Genomic DNA, 20,635 nt, shown 5'->3' on the forward strand with positions numbered 1-20,635 from the left:
ATGTGGCAACCTGATAGCAGAGGCTAATGAGAGTGTTCAATTTCAGCTGAATTTCATTAAACTCAGCTTCTCCCCACTGCAAGACAAGAGGGAGGGGAGGGAAGAGAAGGGGAGGAGTGGCCACTCAGGCAAAGACTAGCCTAATATTTACCCTAATTTGAAAGTGAAATTTGTCTGGAAAAGATAGGAAAAGCTAAAAAACGTGAGAGGGACACAGCAAACAACAAAACAAACACAAAAAGAAAGCTTTTCTGTATTTTGGTTTTCTTGTTGAAAATAAGAAAAGTCCCATGTCTAAACTATAATTTCCTTCAATTCCTCTTTCTTTTCTTTCTGGTGAAATGACTGGGATTTATTATCATCAGAAATGGACTCTTAATCCAGGAAAAGGCTTACAGGACTGAGTTTGGCACCTATAATTATCGTAAATAACACTGCTGAGGTAAAGGGGCCCGAACGCACTTCAGAGAGTGAAAAGCTAGATGTGCACCAGGCAGCACTTGGAAGTCACAAAAAGTCTTGGACACATTGTTCATCTTGGAGACATGTTTGAAGATGTTCCCCTGACAATGCCTTTTGTACGTCCTTCTGAAAATCAGGTTGATTTGAAAACAATAATAATAATATTAATAATAATGAGGTTTAGGTGTGTGAATTAGAGCATTGAGGTTTGTCACTTTGGGCATAAAGAGCTTTAGGGGAGGATTATATACAAAAGCTCTCAGAAGTGCTTTATTGTCTCTGGCTATAGAACACTTAGAAAAAACAAAGTGTTTCCATTAAGAATGCATTTTCTTTGACCAGTGTCGATGTAGAGGAAAAGAAATAACTGTCCAAATCACTCTCTTGCAATTATTTGGGCAATGTACTTTAAAACACACTCCAACTGGGTACTGCTCCTAGAGCTGCTGAAAGTGGGAGGTTGTCACATGGATTTATGAGCCTGCCTATTACAAAACATTTATGGGTAACTATAACTGATGGTCCCCAAAGGAAGTTAAAAGTGATATTTAGCTTAAGTAGTCTGTCCCTGCTCTCTGTTGAAATGCAAGCATTGCTTTATAGCTTCAGGCCATGAAAGAATAGAAATACATGACATGGAAAGTTGTGGAGGCTCCCAAAGACTATGCAGAAAGAGCAACGCTCCCGGCTCTCCCATGGAGGGTGTCTAGCCCTTGAATTTTTCCAATCTCGTTGTCTAACCCCTTACTGTTTGAAGTTGGCAGTTAAAGTTACTTCCTGATATGTTAATTACCATACCCCTGATTGGTTGTTGTGTCTTCCCCTCAGTTCTGTATTCTGATTGGTTCTTTTTGGATCCCTTCTCCGATTGGCTAACTTTTCAATCTGCGCCACTATTGGTTGTTTTAGTAAACCCCACTCCCTGAGTAAAGAATAAAAATCCGTCTCCTGGGACCTTTGGGTTCTTTCCTTGGAGAGTCATTGGATAATAAAGAAGGCTCCTGAAGAAGACTCCCGGCTCCTGTGATTTCTCCCGCGCCACCTGCGTAAACCCCTGCCTGGAAAGAAGCTGCTTCGGCAGCTACAGCCTGGCGAGAGCTGACAGGCTTGATCGCTTCTGCGATCTCACAACTGAGCTGGTCACTCTAGAGGAGTGCCTGTGCCGCCTGGGTTGAGGCCGTCTCTCATTGGGCGACTCACTTGGGAAGGTCGCAGCAGCCAGAAGGCCCCTGCCAGGAAACTGGGCGGTCGGTGACAGAAAGTTCCTATACCTTTTTCTTTTTCTTTTTCTTTTTCTTTTTCTTTTTCTTTTTCTTTTTCTTTTTCCCTTCTTTCATTGTCTTTTTTCTGTTCTCTGGAGAATTCATCTTTCAGTCATGCTCAATGTCATTTTTCACAACTGAGTAGCTTTAGACTTAGTTACAGGAAATGCTCTTTCTGACTATAAAAATGAGTAATATTTCAGGGATTATTATTCTTTTCCTTGGGTGGGAAGGAAGGATGGGAATAGAATCCAACCCCTTTGCTATCACCTGTGGTTTAAGGTCAGGTGTAAATTGTACATTTTAGATTTTTAGCTACATAAAAGAATTTCCAAAAAGTTGAAATGAAAAATTAGAAGAAAACAGTTGTGCTGTATTGAAAGACATAAAGCTACAAATAAAGTTCATGGGAAAAAAATCTTTTACATTTACCTGGGTTTTGTTTATGTCTTTGAAACTCTTGATAAAACACCACATGAAGCATTCAATGAAAAAAAAAAAATTAAATACTAATTTAGACTATGGAATGTCATATTTTAAAATATAATCGGCCATGACATTAGAGGGTAAGATAATCCTAGAGTGTTTTTCTAGTGAGAGGCTGTGAGAGCTTGAGGACTGGATGAGGCTAAACTACGACACCTATTTTTCCAGATTTATGAGAAATCATGTTCAGTTAGGGCTGTGTATAAAGAACTTCAGATTCTCATTCTGATGTATTTTTCCATTCCCTTCAGGCTAAGGAGAGAAACAATGTATGTTTTCACAGAGGACCATTTATGGATAAGAAAACATCTGAATTAGGAGGTTTCAGCTTTCTAGTGTTGTCAGTCACATCATAGAGCTAAGTTAATGACAAAACTACTCACTTTAGGCTGCTCTGGCAATATATGAGGATCATTGGACTTCGTCTGAATATGATTCAGGTGTTTTAAGATCTGGAACCATTCCCCTCTTGTATCCACTACAGAAAGTCCTTTGGGCTATTAAAGCAGGAAGAATAAAGTTAAGGAAGATCAATCATGATTGAGCTATTATTGATTCTAAATTGGTTCTAGTTTTATCTTCAACAAAGTAGCAAGAACAGAGTGCTTGCACAGCTTTTCCTGCTTAGAGGTGTTCAGATGGACACCTTGTTTGGTTTTGGGTTTTTATTCCCCTATTCAGGATTTTTTGTCCGTTTGTTTCATTTTAGTGAGCACAAAGGAAATTCAAGACTCTTGATTGCTGGATACTCCCTTTACCCTAGGGAGCCCTCCTATAAATGAGGAAATTTATTATTGCTAAAAAGGTTGCTGTTGTAAACACTTCATCACTGTAATGAAGGACTTACAGCCTCCTCCCTAGCATTTCCTACATGAGTTTAGATAGCACTAAATATGTATTTTATGATAGTTAGTCTAATGCAAGGGAGAAAGTCGTGCTTCATCTTACAAAGTGATTTAAGGTGCCCCCAGTGACCTTGGGACCTGGTACTGGGTTTTTTGGCTGAGACCCAGATAGTGGTCTGGATTTCAGCTCAGGTGGGAAATAAAACAAAATCACAGGCAAGGACAAAAGGCTTGTGCCCCCAGGTCTGCAGGAAGACAGTATACTGGTATTTTGACATGTCTGTATGAACCATCCCTTATTGATAGGTACAGCTGAGGGAAAATCCTGTGTCTGCTGCTGGAGTATCCCTGGTGTACAATTATTTGTAAAACACAACTGCTTTGTTCAAAGACTGCATTTCAGGGAATCACTGAATTGTCAAGGTTTAAAAAGCCCTGTAAGATAATCAAGTCCAACCCTCAACCCATTACTGCCAAGCCCACCACTAAACAATGTCCTGAAGTGTAACATCTACACTACTGTGAACATTTCTAGGGATGATCCCAGGCTGCCCTGGGAAGCCTGTTGTCAGTGTTTCATAACCCAAATGAAGAATTTTTCCCTAATATCCAGTCTAAACCTTTCCTGGTGGCACATGAGTCAATTCCCTCTCCTCCTGTCCCTGTTCCCTGGGAGCACAGCCCAACCCCCCCGGCTGTCCCCTCCTGTCAGGGAGCTGTGCAGAGCCAGAAGGTCCCCCCTGAGCCTCCTTTTCTCCAGGCTCAGCCCCTTTCCCAGCTCCCTCAGCTGCTCCTGGGGCTCCAGCCCCTTCCCCAGCTCCATTCCCTTCCCTGCACACTCTCCAGCCCCTCCGTGTCTCTTGTCCTGAGGGGCCCAGAGCTGTCCCCAGCACTGGAGGTGCCTCAGCAGTGCCAGCCCAGGGGACGGGCCCTGTCCTGGGGCTGTGTCACACCATGGCTGGGACAGCCCAGGGGCCATGGGCCTCTTGCCCTCCTGGGCACTCCTGGGTCCTGTCCAGCCGCTGGCACCAGCACCTCCAGTGCCAGTGCTTGGGCACAGACTCAGCCATGAGGAAGATGGTGATGCAAAACACCTCCTCTGTTTCAGGGACCAAGGAGATTGATTTGATTTGATTATTTTATTGTTACCATCCCCTCTTTCCCCTGCCCATCCCTTTAGCCCTATATGGCCTGTGTCTCATTTCCTCTGTGCTTTCAATTATTGGCACAGAAAGATCATTCCACACAAGGAAGTAAAATGGCCTTTAAACCACAGTTACAGAAAGATGTTACAAGGCCTGGAAAGGAAAACTGACAGGAACAGTAGTTTCAACAGGCACAGAGATGCCTTCCTGATGGCATTGCTGTAAGAGTGAAAAGATCTCATAGTGAATGATAACAGAAAAGGAAGATGAAGGAATAGCAGGGAGTTCATAGAAACAGTATTACATGCAACCACTTGATTGTCTTCCAACAGAAAGGAATGCGCTTCTGTTTTTGTTTCCAGATCTGGTGATAATGACTGTCCCTATTATGCAGTGTCCCATTTTCTTTTAATAACTGCAAAACATAAAGAGATTTATTTTACAGCATTGCTAAATCCTAAATAAAATGGAAACACAATTAACCTGAGCTGGTTAATCTCTTATACATCTTAATTCAGTATATTTTCCTTCCTCACAATGAGCTTGACCCCCACATAATAGCCAGTCATTGCAAAGCCTGTGATGAAGAGATAGACAGATACTTTCAGATAGAGGTAAGTGAATCCTGGAGAGCTGGAATTTGTAAATTCAGTTTAACCCAGAACCTTTCACCTAGCACTCAAAAACCCTCATGTTAATGTAAAAAATTATTCTCACAAACAAATGAGAATGCACACCCGAAAAAAAATCCAGCATATTTTTAGCTAGAAATAAACAGAAGCACAGCCTGTCTCCAGTTCTCATTCACAGATTCTTTCTTCTGCCTTAATGTAAATGAAAATCAGGTCTTTGGCATTTATCTTCCACGCAGTTCATGCTGTGCCTCTCTCTCTTTTTTTTTTATTTTTTTTCTCTTCGCCTCTTTTTAACCTTGTTTCTAATGGATTTTCTTTAACCTTTTATGTATTGGTGGAGATAAATCAGGACTGACCTTGGACCTGGTCTTCTTCTGTATAGATGATGATTTGTAACATGCAAACTGGACAAAATCACTTGGAGAAATAGGTAATGTCAGTCAGGAATATAAATAGGAATTTTCTCCAGAAGGTGACTGGACTAAGACTATAATTTTCCAAATAGTGTGCTTGTCCTGAAACAGAATACATATAATTAGATCATGAAACATAATAGCTTTTATAAGATCATTTTAATGGCTTTTTGTTTGTATGATTTGAGATGTGCACTCCTAAAAACCATTCTGAGAAAGGAAATTATAAAAGGTATTATTAGAAATATATTGCTGCAAGTGCTTCCTGCAAGACATATCCAGATAATTTATTTTATAAATACACGCAATTTTGTAGCACTGTAATAACATTAATCCAAATTAACAAAAGAGAAATTTAAAAGTGTATATTACACAGAATCACACTCAGAATGGGTCAGGCTGGAAGGGACCAGAGTGGGTCGTCTAGTTCCACCTCCCTGCTCCAGCAGGATCATCCAGAGGACAGGATTGTATCCAGATAGTTCTGGAATATCTCCAGCGAGGACGACTCCACAATCTTTGGTCTCTGCTCCTTCTGTGGTCACCAACACGCTGCAGATGTTTTACCTCATATTCAGGTGAAATGTCCTCTTTAAGAAAAATGTTTAAACTTGTGCTTATCCCTGACACAGGTACATAATTGCTTTTGCAGAGTAACAAAAATCGGAATGTTGGATCCTCTCTCCAGTCTGGCCCACAGCTTCCCAGCTTCCCTATAACACTCTTGGAATTCATATTGCATCATATACTGAAAATACTTCAGTTGATGCAGTTTGGGTGTCTATTGCAGTGTTTGTCTGTAACAAAACTTCAGCTATCAAATCCTCCTGTAAAATGAAGCATGACTAAGACAGACTGAAATGCATGGGTAGAGTTCCAGCCTCCTGTGGCGTGGTGCCTTTTTATCAGCTTGAATGAGGTTTTCATGAGAGGCTTAGAGAAACTGGAAACGCTTAAGTGCTTAAATATATATGTATATACCATAGAATCATAAAATATTTTGAGTTGAAGAGGGCTGACAGAAACCACTGAAGTCCAGCCCCTGGTTCTGCACAGTACCACCCCAAGAATATGTCTATGGATGTGTCTCTGTGTGTGTGTGCATATAAATATATATATATGTATATAGGAAAAGAGAGAGAGAGAGAAATATATAGATATGTATTTTAGATTCCAGGGGTAAAAAATTATAATTTGAGAGGAAGTTTCTCCTCTTGGAAGCATAGGTTGACTTGTAGAGGTAATATTCTACAACTATGGATGTTCAGCTACAGTAATAGGGACAATAATAGGATTTGCTGCAACTCTTGGTCTTTCCAAGAAGTTCTCCTTATGGCTATTTCCTTAATCTCTTTTTTCTGATCTAATCTTCTTCTTTTCCATAAATGTGAGGTGCAGACATTGCCTTAATCCTTGTGCCTCCCTCAGAATTATCTATTTTCACACCCTCAGCTTGTATTGTTGTGACACAGACCTTGAGAACACTTGAGATCTTGAATGAAATCTTGATGATTTCTTATCAAGGCTCAGCGTTGCCTTGTTCAAACCCCTGTGATTCAGGCACTGGACTAGGACGTGATGGGGAAAAAAATCTAAATTAGAGTAGGGTTTAACCACCAATGTTGTAGCCTGGTGGAGAATTTACTCAGTTTTGGAGTCCACACAGTGTACTCCACATCCACAGTGGGGAGGAGGCTCTTGGTGATTCCCCTGATCTTGCACTGATGACCCATGTTCCTGTCAAAGAGGTAATCCCACAGCTGCCCATCTTCTGTAAAGCAGGTTGAAATCCTGTTTTATGCTCTGTTATTGACTCGAAGGAATAGCGTCACCTGAGTGACAAATGTCAGTGGGGTCTGCATGGGGTCCCCCAGGCCTGGGCTGCCTGTCACTGCACTGAACACAATGGGCAGAGTGACAGGCCCTTAACAAGAACAGCTGCAGCAGGCAGCAGTCTAACAAAAGTAATCCTATTTACAGCCTGCCTTGAGATGTTCCTGTGAGTTGAAAAGTTCACCTCTGGCAGTTTCCTGGGCTTGTCACCTTTTCTGCCATTTCCCTTGCATGTAACTCAAAGGTGTGGGGTTTTATTGAATAGGAAATAGAAATAATAAATGAGGGGGAAAAAAAACCAAAAAACAAACTAAAGCATGCTCCTGAATATGGCAGTAGTCCCATCTCCAGGAGTTCAGAAGCAACACATTTTTGTCTCCCTGTCAGAGAGACAAAGCCATTCCTATAAGCCTAATCTACAATATCACATATCCTTTTTATGTGGCTGATATTATTATCTCTTATCCATGGGTATTCAATCCTAACTTAATTAACTTGGCAAGCAGAAGCATTGTGCTATCTCACAGTCAGTGTCTGTGACGATTTCAAACCATCCTACCCAGCTGGGTATCAAGACTTTTTACCTGCCTGCACTTTTGATCTGTGTGGCATACAATAAATCCAGTCAGCAACCCCAGAGAGCCTGACTCTATATCACCACTTTGAGGAATGGACAAACCACTTTTTTTTCCATTTTTTTTTCATTATTCTCTCTAAAATTAAAAGCCTTCTGTGCTCACCAGATGAACTCAAATACAGTCTTATTTTTTCACTTTTCAATTGAATACTCCCTTAGAAGATCCTAACTTAGGGACTATGAATAACTGCTGGAATGGAACATTAATATTCACCCAGTAGTAGATTCAAGTTTCAATTATATAGCAGAAAAAAAAAAGAGAGAGAGAGAAGAATCTGGTCTGACATAGTTTGGTACTCTAATGCGAGTGAGAAAGACATTGGGATGGAATGACAAGATTTTTAATTAAAGGATATGAGCACCCTGAACCTGACCTCTTTTTGAGGTTTGAATGATTTACAAGAAACAGCATCTCCTCTGATCCTATTCTGTCAGTTTTTATTCATCCATGTATTCTGATCTGTCACATTTTAAATGGAGAGACAGAAGTGCTAAAGCATTACAAAGAACCCTCCTATTTTGGAAGACTAAAATAATAAAATAACATCTTGCTATACCCTTCTAGGCTATAGCAAATTAAGGAAAGACTCTTGATAGATTAACAAACCTTGCTACTAAATCACCTTGTATTTTAGTTGATAAGTTTAAAAAAAAATCCTCACCAAAGGCATTTAAGCAACCAAAATTTGACAATGGTTGTTTAAAATAAACATTTTCAATTGCAATATCTGCCACCATTACCATTACCATAAAAATTACAGCTGTGGTAAACATTATGTAAAATTTAGATGGTTTTGGTTCAGAAAAATGCATAACTCTTGCTATAAAATAAAAAATAATAATAAACTGTCATTTTTTAAAACTATCAATGTATTTTTGGCCATATAAATATTTATCAAAGTCTTGTCATCAGGATCCCTTTAATAGCAGCACTAAGAACCAATATGATCTTCCTGGTGGCATCTCTCTTGAATAGTCACTACTCAAACCTGAAGGTCTTATTTCGGGGGAGAGAGAGAGAAAGAGGAAAGACTGAAGAAATCTGAACAGCTGTCAGGAGGGAGGGGAAGAATTTATTTCAAAATCTTCTGTGGGGTTTTGTTAGAGGAAAAATTAAAATCAATATTTCTCATTCTCTGTAGGTAATGCTAGCTATGCCTCCTAGATTAATTAATATTAAAATACAAGAGCCATTTTTCTTTTTAGTCATTTTTGCAGGAAACATGCATTGAACTTTAAGCAAAAATGAAGGACTATGTTTAGATACAGACCTACTTTGAGATGTTAAGTTGTGCTTGGTAAAACTACATCTAATTGTAGGAAGCAGAAAAGTCAGTCTGTCTTCTTAAGAACTCATCATAAATTTGCTCTTTAAACTTTTAATACCATAACAGTTTTCCAAAATAATGTTTTTAACTGAACTTAACTCTTACGTGCTCAGATTTGAAATGAAGATGTACATGTAACCTTATTTCAAATTATAACCATTATTCCTGAAGTGGAATAATTTGATTATAAAGTTCAAATATAATTTCAAATATTGCAATACCCATCTGATATAAACCAGGCATTTCCTTAAGATGTTAGTATCAGTTAAAACTACAATGATCTTCTAAACATTAAAAATAAGAGTGGTCTTGTGAAGAATTAGAGAACTCTCATTTTGTTGAATGACCAGAACAGGGAATATATGTTCTAAAAACAGAAAGAAAAGATGATTGGAATAGTATATGCAAAACTGGGCTATTCTAATAAAAATGGGTTTGAATCAAACTCCAGGCAAAAAGCTATTCACACATCTGTCACTTTGGAATTTATGCATTAAAAATACAAATCAAACTTTCCTGATAGCAACAAAAAAGTATGTAGAGAGATACTTAACAACTTCTAAGAAACCTTTGTCTTCATTACAGCATCCACTGGCTGAAAACTACAGTGGCAATGAGGTCTCTGCCATTCATGTCTTCCACCTAAACTGGGATGAACTGGGAATAACTGTGGTTACCCAGGGGGGATGATGATACTAAAAATGAAACAGATGAAGCTAGTCCTTTTTAATTTTACCATTTTCAAAAATCTGTTTATTTATAAAATTTATTATTTTGGAAAATAATAATAATAATAATAATAATAATAATAATAATAATTATAGTTGTTATTATTATAAACTATGGACATCTTGGTTGTATTTCCTTCTAGGTGTCCAGACAAAGTAGTTGTTTAAGCTTCTTTCAATAGTGCCTACTGAAACATAAATGTTGTCAAGATCACTTCTTTCTATTTTATATATGCCTGAGGCCACAAAAAACACCATGAAGGTCTTGATAGCTCTCATTTGAGGACAGTCAGAACCTCAGTAGTGACCATAGGTCACATTTAAAGGGTGGCTCACTGCATATCTGTTAACAGTGAGCTCTGCCAAGTGTCCATTTCCCTCTTCAAATGTTTTTATTTGATAACACCTGTGTTGTACCTGCCAGCAATGTCTAATCCAGAAATTTTATCTAATGATACTAAGCAAGAATCTGTAAAAAAGTAAATCCTGGTCTTACAGTGCTACACAAGTAAAAGTAGCTTAATTGCAAACACCCTGAGGAAGGTCCTTGAAGAAATTGTTGAAGCCCCTCCCTTTGTTTAACCTTCAGGTGAGGTGAATCTTACTTAGATATACCATTTAGGTGAGGAAGGAAATAATCTCTAAGAGTTTTTAGTTAGAATCCTTCATGTGTGCCTAATTTGGAGGATGGGAGCACGATCCCCTAACCAGATGAATGAAGGGGTTTTTTTTTTCTTGCTTCAATCCCTCAGCTGGAGTAAGTTGCCTTTTCAGCTAATTTGATTTAGCATGTAGCCTGAAGAAAAGTGAAGAGGAGTAGTTGAATAAAGCTGCTCTTTTCCATTCAGCCCTGTTGAAAACCAATCCCACACCCAATTGCTGCAGGTTTCTTCCCAGATCTGTGTTGCTGGGACATCACAGTTATCTCAGCTCACACCTCTGCAGGAGGTACCAGGACAGCTGGGCTGGATTGGGACATCACAAACTTGGAACTAGAGGTAATTTCCAAAAAGTGACAATCCCACCACGCTCCCTGTTCTAAGATAGGTGTGCATAAGCTGCTGGGGATGCACGAGTTGTGCAGTTGTGAGATGCTTCTCTCTCTTTGTCTTACTCTGTCTGCAATAAACACCTGCCTCAGGGATCTTGGAAATGTTCCTCACACCACAACTCACTGGGCTGCCTGCACCTGAGAAAGCCCAGTGGGTGCTGGATTAAGGCCCAGCAGACACCAGGGAAGCCTTGAGTTTTACTGCCATTACCTCATACCAGTGAGGATGTGGTAGGTCTGACAGCTGATTTCAAACAGCATTCCTCATTTAATCTTTTCCTAGTAAGAAAAAAATCCAAGAATACTCCCTATCTGTTCACATTCCCCCAAACAATAGCTGGCATAATTTTCTTTGACTCATAGATTTGTCCTTATAGCCGTGGTTTTCACCCACACAGACCTTTAGAAGTGGAAAGAAGGAAATGCGAAGAAGGAAACTCAACTCTGCTGCATCTAATACAGCAATGATCTAGTCTCTTCCTTGCTGCACTGGAGAAAATTAGTGTCATGGTGATGAAATCCAGCTATATCACAATTTCAAGTGATGCACTAGTAACCATGGCAACAAGGTATTCCCTTCCAGTAAATGTCTGTAATGGTGCTTTTAAGACTGTACATCAAAGCCAAAGCATGGCGTTGAATCACCCTGGAGCAAGTACTGACTTCAAAGCAAAGAGGTCAGAACAATGGGTTATTCATAAACAGAAAATAATTCTTTTCCAATTTGCAAGTTGTTTTGTTTTTCCTCTACGAGGTGCTCTGAAATAAAAGCTGGAGCAATTTAGTGGATTTTGCACTATATTTATGTCCTCTGGGATTACTACACTAGCTCCCACAGTCTCCTTGGTTTCCTACATAGCTTCTGCTACTCTCCATGGGCTGGTGATCATTGCTGTGTCTCTGAGCTCTGCAGCAGGCAACATGGGTTACTCTGAAAACAGTCTGTGTCAAACTTATAGGGAATAGATGGTTGAAATCTTCTAATCTCGTAAGTATCCCCCTACACTCGTGAAATTTTAGCAGTAAATTGAAAAGCTATGTGGTGAAAAAAGATGTAGAAGGAAAAAAAATATCCTTAAAATGTCTTTGAAATAAAAATAAAACAAAAATATGGTAATATCTGAGGAATGTTAATGTTTTTCAAGGAATATTAAACCTATTGCTAATTAATCATGGAACCATTAAGGTTGGAAAAGACCTATAAGTATCCAACTACTGGCCAAGCACTACCAAGCTGACCACCAAACCACATCCCTAAATGCCACCTCTTTTAGATAACTTAAGAAATGGTAATTCTACCCTGCTCTGTTCCAGTGCTTGACCACACTAATAGGAAAGAAATTTTACCTATTATCCAAGCTAAACCTCCCCTGGTACAGCCTGAGGCTGTTTCCTCTCCTCCTTCCCTGTTCTCTGGGAGCAGATCCTGATCCTTGATTCACCCCCAGCTGTCCTCTCCTGTCAGGGAGTTGTGCAGAGGCAGAAGGTCCCCCCTAGGCCTCCTTTTCTCCAGGCCGAGCCCTTTTCCCAGATCTCTCAGCCACTTATCAAGCTTGTGCTCCATAGCCTTCCCTAGCTTCATTACCACCTCTGGACACACTCCAGCAAATTTCAGAAAGCTAAAAAGCTGATTGAAGAAAAATTCCTTGATACAGAGGAAAAATTTTACATCATTCATCAGTGAAGCCAGCTATCTTCCCTAAAACCTGGAGCTTCATGCTTTTAGTTTGGAAGATGATTCCTGTTAAATACCATTTCAAGACTGAGTTTCCTATGAAATATTTTATTTTCACTCCTATATGTTTATAATGGAGAGTCCTTTACTATATGGTGACTGTTATGTCTAGGTCAGGACACTGATGCTTAGGAGAATTTTAATTAGCAGTAACTATGGAGAATCATTATGTGCTCTCATTTGGTAACTTTTGGCTGAATATTTGAAATGTCTTACCGAGAGTTCAGAGCTTTTTTAAAACATTGAATTCCTTATGTGGTAGATTCTGCAAATACAGAGATTTTTCCTTTAGCTCTGTGCATATTTCTGAGTATGTATATACAGGTGTGTTGAAGAGAAAACCTAACACAATTCAGAGTTAGGGGCATTCGAGTAACTGAAGGACTTAATAATTTTGTTTTAATGTCTTGAGCATGAATTTGAACGTCTCTTCCAACATTGATACAAAGAAGAAAATAATTTTTGAAAACCTATAAATATCTATACTATTGTCTTATGTTTCTTGTCAATCTGCTGAAGAAAGAAATTTTAAACTAGTCATGTCTTGGCAAAGACTGATTTCTTTCTTTTGTTGATCATGACACTATGAAGATCAAAAAAGGGATAATACCAGATTTGGCACATGTAGGAAAGTAGATAAAAATCATGTACCAAAAAAAAAAGGCAAAAGTAAGAAAGACAGCAGCAACAACAGACCTGAACATAAATCTACATAAGTTTTAGAGGATGAAAGAATATAAAATTAAGTTAGAATGGTGTACACCTTGTTAATGGATGTGAGATAGAACTCTCTAACAGGAAGATCTTGTACAATCTCAGAAGGCTTCCAAAGTCAATGAATTCAAATGAAGTGACATGAGAAACCTGCAGCTCAAAATGCATAAAGAACAAATGCTAGGAGCTGCCTACTTATTGGTTATGTCAAGCAGCTGAAATCTTTTCCTTCAGCTTTTCAGTGATATTCTCTCCTTATTCAGCTGCACTCTCTCAACTCTCCTTGCCATCAACTCTCAAAGCCCATCTATTGCATTGCACTGATGTCAAAAGCTCAGAGTGAGGGTTCTGTTCAGTGCTGACTAATTTCATCAGGTTTCTGTGCAGTTTTTCTTGAATGTGTGTGTTTTTCTTAACTAGATGAGATGAGATGGCAATTGATTTTTTTCTGAAGGTTAATACTTCTCACTGTGAAGTCGCCAAACCTATTCAAACAAAAATAAAAAAAATGCATCATTCTAGCCATTCAACCAATCTTTTTCAAGGTGGTAAATTACACAGCGTTAATACAGAAATCCATCTTTGTAAAACTTTCATTCAAAGCCTGTAATGTGTTACTCAGTACTCCTCAAAATTGTGGTTGTTTTGACCATAAGAAGGCTGATAACCATGGTCAAATAATTGTGCACTTATGCTGCTGTTTGTCTGCTTCTCATTTGAGAAATGCAGCTTAATTAGAATTCCAATTTGTTTCACAGAAAAAGCTGCCAAGCGCAAGATCTGACATTCAAAACAAAATCAATACTTTTGTAGAACATTTAAGCATCTTGGGTAATATCAGAGGACTGAAGTAATTTGTGTCGTGTAGTAAAGCTCTAATTAAAGATGCGTCAGGAGTAAGAAATGTATTTCTTCATTATTTAGTCTGTGCTTTACTGCTTGGTTCATACGAGGGTATTGATTAAATGTTCATGTTTATTATAGCTCCCCCCTCCAATCATGAGTGTGAGAAATGAAAGTTAGGGTAGATGAAAAATATTCACTGCTTGTCAGGTATAAGAGACACTCAAGGTCAGATGCAGATAAAGAGAAGCAAGAAAACGGAAGTGGTTTTTTAGTTAGTGGTGAGCTATAGATTAATTATATTTTTCTTTTCTCCAAGAAATATGTCTGAATGTCTGTTGAGGAAATAAAGAATCATTACCATCCTTATCTGTTTAAAAATGTTAGACCTGATGAGCTCATGATAAATGTATCTAAAAGTTTCTTTAGTCTATGAATTGACTCCTTAAGGTCAAATTATGAAAGTGCATATGGATGCCAAGGTACCGCACTCTAGAAATTAATCTATTTACCCCAGAGAAGTAATTAATTATTTGAACAATAATTTGATATTTACTAAAAGGGGTGGCAGAGACTTACAAAAACATCATATTTGCCACCTTTCTGCCTTGACAAGGATATCTGCCAAAACTTAAGCAATACCACTGCAGGAGACCTTTTCAGTAACATCCTTGAACCTCCAGCAACTAATTTGTTGTGAAAAACACTTTCTTAATATTTTCTCTCTGTCATTTAAACTCTGTTTTCATGTATTCTATCTTGGACATGGGGCACTTACTATTCCCTTTCTCAGTGCAGCATGTTTTAATGGGTTGGACGCTATTTAACCTGTTCTTATCAAGCACTTGCTGAAATCTTTCAGTCATGAGTTAGTGCTCCTTGAGAATCTGAGGTCTATATGTTAGAGAGATCTATGTGATCTGTGTGTATGTTGCCAAATGGAGGTAGGTAAACCATCACAAAAAAAGTTTTGAATTTCAAGTGTAATTAAGGGAAGATGGATGAAGCTGGGCTTAAGCGTTTTGTTTTAGAAAGCTTTAAAACCTTTATTCCATGTGGCAATTAAATTCTGAAGAGGTAGAGGTAGAAAAAATACAGAAAGTGGAGTTACATGTGTCATCCTCTGGTTTTCTGTGGCTGAAAGACAAGAAATGAATACGTAAGCCCTGGGGCTTCTTAAGTAATTTTGAAGAGGGCAGGTATCAACTTTGGAGATAAGACCATTTGATACAAAAGGAATGGAACCACTATTTCAGTGGGAAGAATTGAAGACGATAAACACACTGTCAACAGTAGAAGAAAGAAAAAAGTGTTTCTTTCTTGGAGTTTTAATAAAATTGAGAGGCTGAAGTCTTGCCACCACCTCTGGTTAACATGGAAGACTATGGAAAGAATTAACTACAGGACATTTAGTCCTCTGCTCACTGTTTTCTACCTGTCTACACCCGTATCAGAAAACAAAAAGCTATGTCTGAATTGTAAACAATTAAAGACTTTATTCATGAGCCTTCACCCTGACGTCTTCTACAAGCCAGATAGCCCAGACCATGCTGTTTGGTCCCCAGCTCTAACTCCAGGTGTGCAGAATGTTCTTCAGGTCATAGAGTCACAGAATCAAAGACTCGTAGAATCATAGAATGGTTTGGGTTGGAACAGGCATTAAAGATCAACTAGTTTCAGCTCCTTGTCATGGAGAGGTAGACCTTCCTCTATCCCAGGTTGCTCTAAACCCCATCCAACCTGTATTTGGACACTTCCAAGCCACAGCTTCTCTGGGCACCCTGTGTCAGAGCCTCACTACCCTCAAAGTATAGATTTTCTTTTTAACATGTAACCTGAATTTCCCCCCTTTCAATTTTTATCCATTATTCCTTGTCCTGTCACTACAGCTCCTGATGCAGAGTCCTTGTCTGGCTTCCCTCTAGGCCCCCTTCACATGCTGCAGGGTGCTGTGAGGTCTCCACACTCCTTCTCTTCTCCATGATGAAAAGCTACAACTTTCTCATCCCATATTTACAGGGCGGGTGCTCCAGTCCCTTTACCAACCTCACAGCCTCCTCCAGGCTTGCTCCAACAGTTCCACATCCTCCTTATCTTGGGGGAAGTAGAACTGCATGCTTTATTCCAGGTGGGAATACTCATAATACCAGAGGAGAGAGGGAGAACCCCTCCCTCAATCAGCTGCAGATCAAAGGTGCTCTGAGATCAGCCAGTGCCCTCTCTATGTTTTGGATACCTCAGAATATCTGAAATGGCCTCAAATCCCCTAAGTGTGGGCAAGAAAAGAAATCTTAAACCAGAGGTAAGACTCTGAATGCTTTAGGAGATGCCCACATTAGAGTCAAAGGCCTGGTGAGGAGGTTAAGGTCCAATCCCAAAAGCAATGTTGTTGTATTAGCATACAACAAACACTACTACAAAGATAATTGACTTTAGCTTTCAATTACCTCTGGCGTTTCTGCACTGGGGTGGACATGCAGCTTGTAGAGCTGAGATGTCAAAGAAGACTTGACAGAAATATATAGAAACATATTTTGAATATGTTGAACTGGAAAATTTCTGGAACACATGTATTCGTACACATCGTAACGACGTTTTAAGACATGGAATTCTTCAGAGGTGAATCTCTCCCAGTTCTAAAATCAGAGTCCTTCAAAATTCAGTAAACATTATTTAAAAAAAAAAAAAAAAAAAAAAAAAAAAAAAAAAAAAAAAAAAAAGCTGATGCTGAAGATTTCAAAAATTTCAGTTTTCTGTTATTCCATTGCATTTCCTGTGTCATTTGCTCTGGGGTGACCCTGCTTAAACTGGAAAGTTGAACCAGGTGTCACCACTGTGGTGCCTTCCGACTTGACCCATTTGTGACTCTGGGTTTCGACAAAGTTCAGGGATATTAATGCAAGAGTTAAGTACATATCTTTTGTTCTACAGACTCAGGGGGAGAAATCTTCCTCAGCTGTCTCCACAGCTCCTTCTTCAGTGGTGTTCTTCTTCAGCACCATTTTATCCTAATTGGATTGCAATAAAAATGCTAAATCCAAGTATTTATACAGCTTCCATTCTATCATGGCTCTTGTTTTCTTTTACTTTCCTTTTAAATGTAATGATAATAAAGAGTATAGATGAAATTTTCTTTAATATCTTTAAAGAAATCTATCCTTCTAAAGAAAGCTATCCTTAATAGCTGTGTATTTAGGGAAAGTGCAGTTTTTAAAAAAGGTGTTCTATCAAAAGAGGCATCTCAGAAAAAGACAAATTTGCTTCTAAGTAACTGGGCAAATGGTGATAAAGACTGCTATTCTCTCAAAGGAAGAATGGATAAAAAGTGGAATAACATTAAGATTTTCTTGCTGGAAGAGATAATATTTAATAATAAAATCAGATAATATGGAGCTTTGGCAGTTTGATTTTTAGGGGTTTTTTTGTAAAAGACAAAATTTTATGAGACTGAATAATATGGAACAGATTTCTGGGATATATTTGCTGATAATGGAAATAAGGCTGGCCTATTCACTGAGATTACACACTGAGCAGTTCTTTGCTGTATTAAAAATTACTGAGTCTTTCAGAAGTAAGCTAGTGCAGTATATGTAGGCATTCAGGTTCTGTTAGCCATTAAACTAAATAGAATATTATTTCATGCATGATTTAGCTCAGTTAGATGGAGAATGCAGCAGTGGGCTTGAAGAGGTAATGAGGAAGTGGAAGTTTATATAAATAAATGTTTCCTTTTTGCTGCATGGTATTTACCTGTGATTTCAAATGCCTTATTAAAAGATATTTATAGATTCCCCATTGATGTGATCCAGAAATGTTAACAGATTGATCTGCCCTCAATGTTGATAACACAGCTATTTGTTGCACTGATGAGAGGAAAGACATAGCTATTAATTGGCCCCTGATGAATGCAAATTCTTTCTTACAGTGAATTCATTGTTTCCCTGAAAACACTTGATTTGGACATTCAGACTAGCAGTGCACTATATCAAATAAAAATGTGACTTAATTGAAGTTAGCTGTGATGTCTGCATTTTATTGATATCTCTTTTCCTTACTGATATCTCTCAAGTGTGGGATTCATTGAATGCAAGTGTAATGGGGTTGATTTGATGCTACAGGAAGGGGAAAACTAGTGCTGAACCACTTTGTGGATTTAGATGAAGCCTACTAGTTGTAGGGTGAATTGCCATAGATTTTATGCTCCTCACCTAGATTGCAATTTTCTTTTTTTTTTTCCAATTGCTCCCCTTTTCTACCATTGAGCTTGAAAGCATACCTGTTCTGCTCAGTGGTTATGGAATAATACACAACTAACCTGCCACAAAGAAATTCCTAAATTTCATTCAATTTCCATGCTTAATTTGTCCTTCAGTCTGTATTCCTTACTATTTTTCCTCTCTTCTGGTAAAAACCCAAACCAAACACCAAAAACCCCCTTTGGACCCCTAAGTTTACATATATTGCTTGCGAATGTTGTTTCCTGTTTGTTTATATTAGGAGTAATTTAAACACATTCAAATTTTTTCCTGATGATCATGAACTTCAATAGGTGCTTAATTTCTCCTGAGTGACCATAATAACCTCACCAGCAGTTATCTTGTGAGGGGAAGGAAGAACAGTTTTTAAGACGTTTTTGCACTCTCAGCTCTGCTAGAGCTATTGCATCAAGAGCAGTTTGTAAAGATAGAATATATTTAAATTTAAAGTAGCTATAGGCTAGCACGTAACTCACCAGGTCAACTGCCAGAAATTCCCCAGGCTGATGAATTGAGGGGTTTAGTGTCAAGTAAGCTGTGCTATTTCCCTTTTTCTGGCATCAATATCTAAGTTAATGGTTTACAGTAAGGTTAGAAACACCCATGTGAATTGCACAGGCAGTTTCTGGATGGTTAGGGGCATTCAGCTGAGCCTGGGGATTTTTAGTGAAAGTTATGCCATGCTAATTCATTCTTCAGGTTCAGGCAAGGAGGTGAGTAAAATCCACATGTAGCAATTGCTCTAAATACTCACAGGAAATCATTCCTGTGTTGAACAGCCTGGCTGCAACTTTTAAAGCACAAATATCTTTCTGGAGTTATATTCAAATAAGGCATATTGATGTTCAGCAGCAGTAAAAAGGGCTTAGCAGGAACACTTTTAGAATTTCATGTGACTGATTTTGTATTATAACACTTTTGAATCATCTCAAAAATGGAATTTTGAAGTATACTATGAAGAATCCTTAACAAGAAAGCTTTAATGTATTATACATTTGATGGCACTAAAAGTCAGCTCCAGTGTCTTTCCCTGAAAATTTAAAATATCCCAGAGAAATATTCAACATATTATGTCACCTAAAAGTTTCTCGAAGTATACCAAAACTAAGAAACATCACAGTTAATAGAAATATTTCTCTTCAATATCTGAGTAAACGAGATTTTTTTTTCTTTTTGAACTATTTTTACAACCAAAATCTTTCTCTGAATCCTATGACTTCTGTAGCAGAAAACTCTATTAATAAATGTTTATGTCAATCTCTTCTTAAGCCTTGAAGACCTTCTCTAGTGAAACATTTCTGCCCAGTTATTCCTAATTCACTCCAATAGACACTGGAACTGAAAATGCCTGTAGAGATATTGGTGTCCAATGTGTCTTTTGTGTGGTTGTACAAGACTGTGTTGCTAAAATTTGTCAGCATCTTTGATCCTTGTTTTTAGTTTATGGATATATTTAACTGTATTTACAGCAAAACCCTTTCCATTCCCTTTAAAAGCTTGGCCCAGCAGCACTTTATCTTTGTGTACATTGCATAATTTATAGCTTACTGGGGTTGGCAAGGTTTGCTCTCATTACTTGAAGCATTAACCAATCATTTAAACCAAACTCCCATCCAGCATTCATGGACCCTACAAAGCAGCAATGCATTTGAAGATAGTCCTACAAAGTGGAAGAAAATATGATTAGTTGGTCTTGAGAGAACATTTAATGAGAAAAAATGAGGCGGTTTTTATTTCTTTAGAGAGGCTAATCTACAAATAAATGACTGGAAAAAAAGAGAGAAAATATTCAGTGTGTGATTTCTGGGTAGTTGCTTGAATATGTATGAACTGTCAGCTGAGATCACTCTTTGATAGCTGAAGGAGAATGAGAAAGACAATAAGACAAGAAGAAAGTGAATTTCAGAGTTTATAGAATGGTAACATCCAGAAGTGTGGTGGTCCTGTAGCACTGACTTTCTTATACCACTTACAGATCTGTGTGAGAGTTGTGTAGGAATGGGAGATAAATTTAAATCCATTAAGCAGTGTACTCTGGAAAAGGAGGAAAGCCAGACTAGCAGGACATTTAAAGATCATCTGATAATCTTAATCCCTGCCTACAAAGAAGTACCATTTCTGAACCACTAGCCCTTTATAAGGAGAGGATAGTTTTCCATATATCAGTAGGAGCAAAGGAGACTGGATTCTGAGTAGGTACAAATATCTTAAACATTCTCTAGACATGTTAGCTCAAAAATAAATGAGTTTTAAAAAATCAGT

Source organism: Sylvia atricapilla, chromosome Z, assembly GCF_009819655.1.
Source record: "Sylvia atricapilla isolate bSylAtr1 chromosome Z, bSylAtr1.pri, whole genome shotgun sequence".
NCBI classification, from domain to species: domain Eukaryota; kingdom Metazoa; phylum Chordata; class Aves; order Passeriformes; family Sylviidae; genus Sylvia; species Sylvia atricapilla.